This window comes from Oryctolagus cuniculus, unplaced genomic scaffold (genome assembly GCF_964237555.1).
Source record: "Oryctolagus cuniculus unplaced genomic scaffold, mOryCun1.1 SCAFFOLD_69, whole genome shotgun sequence".
Taxonomy (NCBI): Eukaryota; Metazoa; Chordata; class Mammalia; order Lagomorpha; family Leporidae; genus Oryctolagus; species Oryctolagus cuniculus.
The window spans coordinates 245608-255635 of NW_027208355.1; the positions used below are offsets into that span (position 1 = coordinate 245608).

Genomic DNA, 10028 nt, shown 5'->3' on the forward strand with positions numbered 1-10028 from the left:
CCGGTTCAAAGGACCTCCTTCCCCACCCACAGCTGGGGGCTGGTGGGGTGGGGCCCACCAAGGGAGCAGGGATGCTGGTGGAAACCAATCAGGCCGAGATGTCTTCTCACAAGGTGATGGCCTCACACTGGGCAGGGGACAGGGAGGACACAGGGGAAGGCCCCCCGTACTGTGCCCATGGTAAGAGCTTGGGCCAGGAAACAGGAGAGGTCCAGGAATGGATCCAGAAGAAGAGGTACCAGGCTAGAAATCACAGCAACGGCAAACATGCAGATGAAGTAGAGGGAGCCAAGACAGGTGGGGTGGATGAGAAGAGAGAGGGCAGCGGGGAAGAGAAAGAGGTAGAGAGAAGGTGTCTTTTGCCCAGGTCCATCCACCACAGCATGCACGGGAAGAATAACACACTACTTTTCCGTTCTCGTAAAGATTTTTTTGTTGTTTTGTTTTTTGAAAAAACCTTAAGATCAACTACTGGTTACATCTACAAAACACAAAGTGCTGCTGTTATCAGTCACTTTACACAACAGTCCAGGGTGGTTAAATAGTGACCAATAAAGTTTTCCTTTTTTTTTCCTTCTTCTGAATCATTACTACTCGATGAGTCACATGACAGCCTGCATAGGTCCGGGGGCAGCTTAGTGGGCAGACTTGGTGACCAAGGAAAGAGGCTGGGCCTGGAGCACAGGGAGGGTCTGGTGGGCGTGCAGCATGGCTGGGAAAGAGGGGGGAGAAGTCAGCAGAGTGGTGGGCACAGACCCCAGCGGGAGGGCCGGGACAGGAGGGGAGGCTGGCTGCCCACCTGGCCGGAGGACGTGGCTGCAGCCTTGGCTGCCAGGACAGCAGCCGAGTGCAGAGCCAGCTGGGCCCAGGTCTCTGGCTTGGTGGTGTGGGAGAGGGGCTGGTCTTGCTTGGAGTGGGTGGCAGCAGGGTCAGCTGGTGAGTCCAAGGCCGTGGAGGGGGTGGCAGGGGAGTCCAACATGCTGCCGTGGGAGGAGGCAGGGCTGTCACAAGGCCTCTCGGGGGGCAGGTACTGGACACGTGGCTTCTTGCTCTTGGAGGCCAGGGCACCCTCTGCCTCTTGGACGTGCTGCTGTGACTGCGTCTGCGTCTGCAACAGCGGCTTCTCTCACTTCCTCTTCTTTTTCTTACTGTAGTTGTCCCTACCGAGCTGGTCGGGTAGAGCTGGGAGTGAAGCTGCCGCTCCTTCTGGGCCAGCTTCTAGTGCCTGACCTGTTCTTCCTGCGACAGGTTGTGCCACTTCCTCCCCAGCATCTGGTTGATGGCAGCACTCTCCTTCAGGGTGCACTCAGCCACCACCTTGGCCCTCATCTTCTTCATATACAACATGAAGGCATTCAGGGGCTTCTTCATGTGGGGTTTCTTCTCCTCCTTCTTCATGGTCACGGGTGACTTTGCGCTCACCGTGGGGCTCAGGCTGGGAGGTGCTGGCTCCTGCTTGACAATGGTGGGGTGCAGGATCCCTGAGGTGGGCAGGCAAGGATGGGCAGGGGCCACCCTGTGAAGGGAGAAGCAGCTGGAAACCAGGCTGGACATTGAGGGGTTCATGGCGAGGGCAGGGTAAGGGTGCCGAAGCCACCAGGCGGAAGGGAGTACATGGGCTGTCATTGCTGTGGGATGAGCCAGCCAAGGGGGTGGGGGATTTGTCTGACAGCTCCTGGGGACAGTGGGTGATACAGTGACAGCTCAGATGGATGAGGGGGCCGGGGAATTCCTGTCTTTGGATTGATCTCCGGGGAGAGGTGTGTTGGAGGGGAGCCGGCGGAGAAGTGGTCATTGCGTTAGGTGATGAGCGGTGTCAACGGGTGCATGTGATGTGGGTGCTGCACAAACAGGAACTTTATTGGACAAGTGTGCCGGAGACGGTGACCTCGTGTCCTTGACTGTGGCACTGGAGGGGACGTCGAGGAGGGGCCATTTCATCTGCAGGTACATGCATGCTCCTCCCGGAGACAGGGGTCCGTTGGAGAGGTAGGGGTTGCTCAGGTCCGGGATCATCAGGAAGGGGTACCCAGGGTAAGGGGGCCCTTGAAGAACGCGCCGTCCTGGGGCCTTCTCACTTCGGTGAAATAGTCCCGCGGCTTCTGGAAAGTGTCCCGGGAGGGCTGCGGGTGCCTCTCCGCCTCTGAGTCCGAGCTGCAGCTCTGGTTCTCTCTTTTATTCCTGTTATTTCTTGTCTCCTATTAATTTTGCCTTTAGTTTGTTCTTCTTCTGTGTTTTTGAGATGCATCATTATATCATTTATTTAATATCTTTCTAATTTTAATGTAACTATCACAATAAACTTTCCTCTTAATACATTTTTGCTGTATTTCACATGTTTTGAAATGTGTTTTCATAATCATTTGTGTTAAGAAATTTTCTTACTTCCTTTTTAATTCTTTAATGATCCTATTGGTCATTAAGTTTCATAATTCCCACACAGCTGTGAATTTTCTGTTGCCCTTCTTATTGTTGATGTCGAGTTTGATTCATTTCAGCCTCGGAAGATACATGGTATGATTTCAATATTTGAAAATATATTGAGACTTGATTTCTTCAGCAGTAATCAGTGTTAACATTGTCTATAAGAGCCACAGTTCTCTCTTCAGCCATCTGTGAAAGTCATAGTATGAGTTTGTAGTGGACATTGGCTTCCAAAGGTCTTTAGTCCATAGAGAGTTGACTGTCAACTGGGCTGGGGTTTGAGATGTCTGCATCCATATTTCTGATGATGTTTCCTTTTTCCACCAGGAAAATCTGAGTATTTCTGGGGATTGTGGCACTTGTGCTATACTATGTGGATAAGAACTTTCCCATGACCTGATGTGTTAGCCTGACTAATACTTGGGATCATCATGAGTCCAAATCTCAACTCTTGTACATGTTACATGCACATTTCCTGAGTCTCACAGGGTGAATACAGTTGATGCTGAGGATGGTGCAGTGGCAGGTCTGGGTCTGAAACACTGGGCTGCACATCAGCTCTACCCTAGGGCCCAGAGACTGTATTCCAATGACTCTTGGGAGTACAGTACACAGAGTGACAACCCTGGAGCTTCAGGATACAGCGGGGTCCTTATCCAGGTCTCACAGGTTGAGTGTCAGTTATTCCAGGGATTGAATTCCAGCTTGAAGCGTAGCAATGTAGGTAGGATCCCTTAACCCCCACAGGTAAATATGAGTTATTCCAGATTTATAGCAGCAGTAATAACAGTCCTAGAGGTTCAGGTAATGGAGGGAATTTCCCTCTAGTTCCTATAGGGCATGCAAAATTAATGCATAAGTTTATGCTCTGGCTTGCCAGCACCATGAGTTAAGAGTTTCAGATAGTGCTTCCTTAGGCCTGGTTCTCTGTGTATGGGATGCTTCTGGTCACTAGCCCTAAGAAGCTATGGAAATTTCCCTGTATCATATAGAGCAAGCAAGTGTTGCTCCAGGAATGGCTGGTGTACAGAGTTCCTGCAGCTGCTGGATTCACAGGGACTGCTCTTTGCCCTGAAAAGTGTCCATGCTGTGTCTGGGGGTTTCTGAAGCAATGTGGCTGATTGCTTCCCCCATGGCAGGTGGAGTATAGCAGATTCTCATACACAGCTTGGGTCTGGAACTTTGGGGACAGAGGGAGGCAATGTGGGTTTTGTCTTTGTAACAAAATAGATGTTCAAATACCATTCATCCCTCGAGGTTTGATTTCAAGTCTGTGAGGACTGGAATTCTCTCATAGTTAGGGTAGGACATTGGCAGCAGTGGTGGGGTTCTTGGTAATTTCTGCTTACCTCTTTTTTATTTTTTGAAGTTGTATTTATTTATTTGAAAGACAGAGTTACACAGAGAGAAGGAGAGGCAGAGAGAAAGGTCTTCCATCTGCTGGTTCATTCCCCAATTGGCCACAACAGCCCTCTGGCTGCACCGATCTGAAGCCAGGAGCCAGGAGCTTCCTCCAGGTCTTCTCATGTGGGTGTAGGGGCCCAGCGCCTTGGACTATCTTATGCTGCTTTCCCAGGCCATAGCAGAGAGCTGGATTGGAAGCAAAGCAGCTGGGACTTGAACTGGTGCCCACATAGGATGCCGGCACAGCAGCCAGTGGCTTTTCCCACTGCACCACAGTGCCAGCCCCTACCTCTTTCTTTCAAGATGGCATGCCTTGGGGAAGGAGCATTGGCAGTGGCAGTGGTGGTGAGAGCAGAAGTGGCAGCAGCAGTGGTCTGTTGTGTTTCTCCCTCCCCCTCCCACTCCCTCCCCCTCCCCTTCTCCCTCTTTCTCCCTCTTCTTCTCCCCTCCCCCTCCCTCTCTGTTGGTTTTCAGAGCCTCTGTGCTGTTTGTAGTCCTCATCACTTCTTTATTGAAGCTTTCCTTCAGTCTTCTCCATTCTCATACTTTATACATAAAATCCTTTTTTTCTGGCCAGCCATGTTGTTGGGGTAGCAGTGGTAACAGCAGGATTATGCTTTGTTTCTCTCTGTGTGTGCTGGTTCTTGGTGACTCCATGCTGTTTGCTGTTGCTATCACATTTTCACTATTGCTTTCCCTCGGAAAATCTGAAGGTGCAGCTTTTCTTTCATTGCTCTGAAGTGTTTTGGGCCCTAGGTGGATGCAGGTCCTCTCTATTCAGCCTTTTTGATCCCTTTTTATTGCAATTGCAATGGACTGCTTTAGCACCTTCTTTGACATCTGCTTGCCATTCAGTTACTCTTAATAAATTATTACTTCTCACAGTAATCACAATATATTTGTTTCTAAAATTTGCATTTTATTTTCATTTTGTGTTTCTAACATTGAAATTAAAAATTCCAGTTTTATATCTCATAAGTGTCCTAATGTAAGCTAATCCTAGCACAGCAAAGCTGTGGCCATTTATGTAGAATTTTTCATTGTGATGTCATCAAGTTTTCATTGTGATGTGAAACTTGACTCTCATTCTTCCTATACATAGCTTTTCAGAGAAAGTTTAGGCAAGCCCTGGTCATTCACCCCTTTCAGGTAACACATTTAATTGATTGATGGATTTTTACATATTTATCTTTTATATTTGGAAGTTTTCATGTCATAGTTTTATATACTTGTACCTTTAATTTTTAAAGTTTTACTTATTTATTTATTTGAAAGACAAAGTGATAGAGGAAGAGATAAGAGAAATACCTTATATCTTTCAGTTCACACCCTAAGTGCCCATAATAGCTTATGCTCAACAGGCAAATGCCAGGATAGAGAAACTCCATGTGAATCTCACAAATAGGTGACAGGAACACAGGTACTTGGACCATCATCCACAGCCTCCTACAAGCATTAGCAGTAAACTGAATGGGAATCATAAAGTACACAGGACTCAAACTAGGCACTGTGATACAGGATTTAGCATGCCAAAAGGTGAATTAAACCACTGAACCACAATGCTCACCCTCTGTCATCTTTATTGTAGCTTTGTAATAGGTGACATGATCTTTGATATGATCCTTGAAAAATTTTTAAAGATATATTGAAGTTCAGAGTTACAGAGAGTTATTGTATAGTAAATGAAATTATCTTTTTGTTTAAAGATTTATTTATTTGAAAGGCAGATTTACATTGAGGAAGAGAGAGAGAGTGTGAGAGAGGGAGGGAGGGAGGGAGTGAGGGGTCTTCCATCCACTGATTCACTCCCCAAATAGCTGCAATAGCCAGAGCTAATCCAAAGCCAGGAGCCAGGAGCTTCTTTGGGATCTCAGACGTGGGTGCAGGGGCCCAAGCACTTGGGCCATCCTCCACTGCCTTCCCAGGCCATAGCAAAGAGCCGGATCAGAAGTGGAGCAGCCAGGACTCAAACCAGCGCCAGTATGGTTTATGGCACTGCCAATAGAGGCTCTACCTGCTACCACACAGTGCTGGCCCCATGAAATTATCTTTGATTTACACTCATTACATTTTACTATTACTTTCCATTTAAATTTAATTTTTTTTGACAGGCAGAGTGGACAGTGAGAGAGAGAGAGAGAGAGAAAGGTCTTCCTTTGCCGTTAGTTCGCCCTCCAGTAGCCATCTTGGCTGGCACGCTGTAGCCGGCGCACTGCGCTGATCCGAAGGCAGGAGCCAGGTGCTTCTCCTGGTCTCCCATGGGGTGCAGGGCCCAAGGACTTGGGCCATCCTCCACTGCACTCCCTGGCCACAGCAGAGAGCTGGCCTGGAAGAGGGGCAACCGGGACAGAATCCAGTGCCCCGACTGGGACTAGAACCCGGTGTGCCGGTGCCGCTAGGTGGAGGATTAGCCTAGTGAGCCGCGGCACTGGCCTTAAATTCTTTTTCCAAATTTTCTAAATTCTTTGATTCAATTATTTTTCCTAAAAAAATTACTCAGCTCTGTTGTTTTTGCAATAGAACTATATCATGACATTCATTCTTTTCATTTTTGCTGTTTCTTTTGTTTCTGTATGTGTCATAAACATTACAGTTTCAGACCATCTTAGCAGCATTAATCTTAAAACACCTGATTGGATTTTTTATTGTGAGGTCATCAGCTCACTGAAAATTTTCTTAGATGTCATGGAAACTTTCATGTACTATTCCTCAGAGCAATCTATGGCCAGTGTAATAGTTCATACATTAAAAACCACATTTTTTTTACTTTTCTTTATTTCAAAAGGATCCTAAATTTAAAACAAGCTTATGAAATTTTCAATAGAGTAGTTCTAAACACTTAACTTGTATCTAAGTGGCATGTTGTCTTCTTATATTAATTTCATCCAATTTTAATATATTATGTAAATGGATATTTTTCACAAAATTCCCTTATATGTGTTTTTTCCTACAATATTGCTCTTGTCAATTACTCAGACCTCATAGTAATCACCATACATTTTATATTATAGCATATGAGCCTTGTTTTTGTTTTTTTCTCTTTGAAAGTATTGCTGTTACATGTATATATCATTTGCCACAGAATGTAAGTCAATAATTGCACTATCAATTTGTGGTTATATTGACTAACTTTTTTATTCTGAGGCCATCAACTTGTTAAACATTCTTTATATTACACAAACAATTTTTTTAAATTAATTTAAGACATACAAATTTCATATATTTCATATATACAGATTTAGGAACATAATGATAGCTCCCAACCTACCCTCCCTCTTACCAATGCTCCACCCTTCTTTCTCCTCCCTATTTTACTCACACTCTTAATTTTTATAAAGGTCTATTTTCAGTTTATTTTATACTCGTTAAGAGCAACACTAACTAAGTAAAGAGTTCAACAAAAGGTATGAGGACAAAGACACTGTTCCTGAACAGTAGAGACAAGGGCTATAAACAGTCATCAAATCTCAAAATGTCCATTTCACTCCAATACATTGCATTTTAGGTACTTGATTAGTTAACTAAGATCAGGGAAAACATATTGTATCTATGTTTTTGGAACTGGTTTATTTCACTAACATAATGGCTTCCAGTCACATGCATTTGTTGCAAAAGACAGGGTTTCATTTTTTTTTTACAGATGAGGAGTACTCCAGAGAGTACATATACTACAGTTTCTTAATCAGGTCATCAGTTGATGGACATATGAGTTGATTCATATCTTAGCTATTGTGAATTCAGCTGAAGTAAACATGGGGGTACAAATAACTCTTTCATATGCTGATTTCTTTTCCTTACCAGAAGTGGTATGGCTGAGTCATATGGTAGGTCTATATTCAGATTTCTGAGGTACCTCCACGCTGTCTTCCACAGTGGCTGGGACAGTTTACATTCCCACCAATAGTGGATTAGGATACCTTTCCCCCACATCCTTGCCAGCGTTTGCTGTCTGTTAATTTCTATATGACAGCCATTCTAACTGGGGTGAGATGAAGTTTCATTGTGATTTTGATTTGAATTTCCTTGATGGCTAGTTATCCTGAGCAATTTTTTCATGTGTCTGTTGGCTATTTACATTTCAGTTTCCTTTCTTGAAAAATGCCTGTTCAAGTTCTTTGCCCATTTCTTAACTTGATTGTTTGATTTGTTGTTGAATTCTTGAGTTCTTTATAGATTCTGTATATTAACCCTTTATCAGGTGTGCAGTTTACAAATACTTTGGTCCATTCTGTCAATTGCCTCTTCACTTGGCTGAGTGTTTCTTTTGAAGTGAAGAAGCTTTGCAAGCTGATGTAATTCCATTTGTCAAATGTTGCTTTGATTGCCTGTAATTCTGGGGTATTTTCCAAAAAGTCTTTCCATATGCTAATGTCTTGCAAGATTTCCCCAATGTTCTCTAATAATTTTGATGATATTGGGTTGTACATTTAGATTACTGATCGATTTTGAGTGATTTTTATGTAAAGGTGTAAGGTAGGGGACTTGCTTCATACTTCTGCATATGGAGATCCAGTATTCCCAGCACCATTTGTTGAAAAGACTGTCCTTTTTCCAGGGATTGACTTTAGCTTCTTTGTAAAAGATAATTTGGTTGTAGATTCATGGGTTGATTTCTAGAGTTCCTGTTCTTTTCCATTGGCCTACGTATCTGCTTCTCTGCCAGTATTGTGCTGTTTTGATTATAACGGCCCTGTGGTATGTCTTTAAACCTGGTACTTTGAAGTCTCTGGTTTTGTTTTTGTTGTATAAGATTGCTTTAGCTATTTGGGGTCTCCTGTATTTCCATATGATTTTCAGAACAATCTATGAACATGGAAGATTTTTCTTTTTGTGTGTCTTTTTCTCTTTCTTTCTTTAATGTTTTATAATTTTTATCATTGAGATCTTTGATGTAATTGATTGAATTTATTCCAAGGTATTTGAGTTTTGGTAACTATTGTGAATGGGATTGATCTTAGAAGTTCTTTCTCAGTCATGGCATTGTCTGTGGGTACAAAGGCTGTTGATTTCTTCTTTTTTTTAAATTTTTTTTGTTTGACCGATAAGAGTTAGACAGTGAGAGAGAGAGACAGAGAGAAAGGTCTTCTTCCGTTGGTTCACTCCCCAAATGGCTGCTACAGTTGGTGCTGTGCCAATCCAAAACCAGAAGCAGGTGCTTCTTCCTGGTCTCCCATGCGGGTGCAGGGGCCCAAGCACTTGGGCCATCCTCTACTGCCCTCCTGGGCCACAGCAGAGAGCTGGACTGGAAGAGGGGCAGCTGGGACTAGAACCTGGCACCCATATGGGATGCTGGTGCCACAGCTACGCCGGTCCCAAGGCTGTTGATTTCTGTGATAAGTTCCTATCCTTCACTTTTCTCTTAGGGGAGAAGAGACCTTCTACTTTGCTCATGGCCTTGTCTAAATACTGACGGAGTTTGTGGATTCAAAAGGCTTCGATAGCCTAGGCAGCTCATGTCAAGAGCCTCAGATGGTTACCAATGCCATACATAATAATGTTAATTATTAAATGAACAATGGGAGTTACTGTCCACATGTCTCATGCAGGATCTCTGTCCTCAATGAGTTGTATTATGAGAGTTCACTGTAAAACTTGTTCTAAGTTCATGTGTGTGCATGTGTGCATGTGTGCTACACCGTGCATTCTCTCATGCAATCACAGAGTTCCCATAGCCTGATCACACAGGGTTCTCACAGTTATGGATTGCAAAGGATCCACTCCAACCGGTTAGCCTGTCCCATCCACAGAGATGCTGGGTGCTCTACTTAGGTAGTTTGAGCCCCAGAGCTTGTGATATGTTGAGAGGCAGAGAACACTTCACAGTTGTATGTGGGTACCCAGCCCCTTGTCAGTTCTCCCAGACAGACTCAAAGTCAATGGGGAACATAGAATTTTACTCTGGTGAAATTCCTTGATGACACAAGTGTACAATACCTGCTGGCAGCAGCCCTACTCATTTCTTTTTTTTTTTAACTTTTATTTAATGAATATAAATTTCCAAAGTACGGCTTATGGATTACAATGGCTTCCCCCAATACCGTCGCTCCCACCCACAACCCTCCCCTTTCCCACTCCCTCTCCCCTTCCATTCACATCAAGATTCATTTTCAATTATCTTAAAATACAGAAGATCAGCTTAGTATACATTAAGTAAGGATTTCAACAGTTTGCTCCCACACAGAAACATAAAGTGAAAAATA

At 44.2% G+C, this 10028-nt stretch overlaps 1 pseudogene; it reads right to left on the minus strand.

Moving 5' to 3' along the window:
• Nucleotides 1-529: 529 nt before the first annotated feature.
• On the minus strand, nt 530-8255 carry LOC138848317 (transcription factor 7-like 1 pseudogene; annotated as a pseudogene).
• Nucleotides 8256-10028: the final 1773 nt, after the last annotated feature.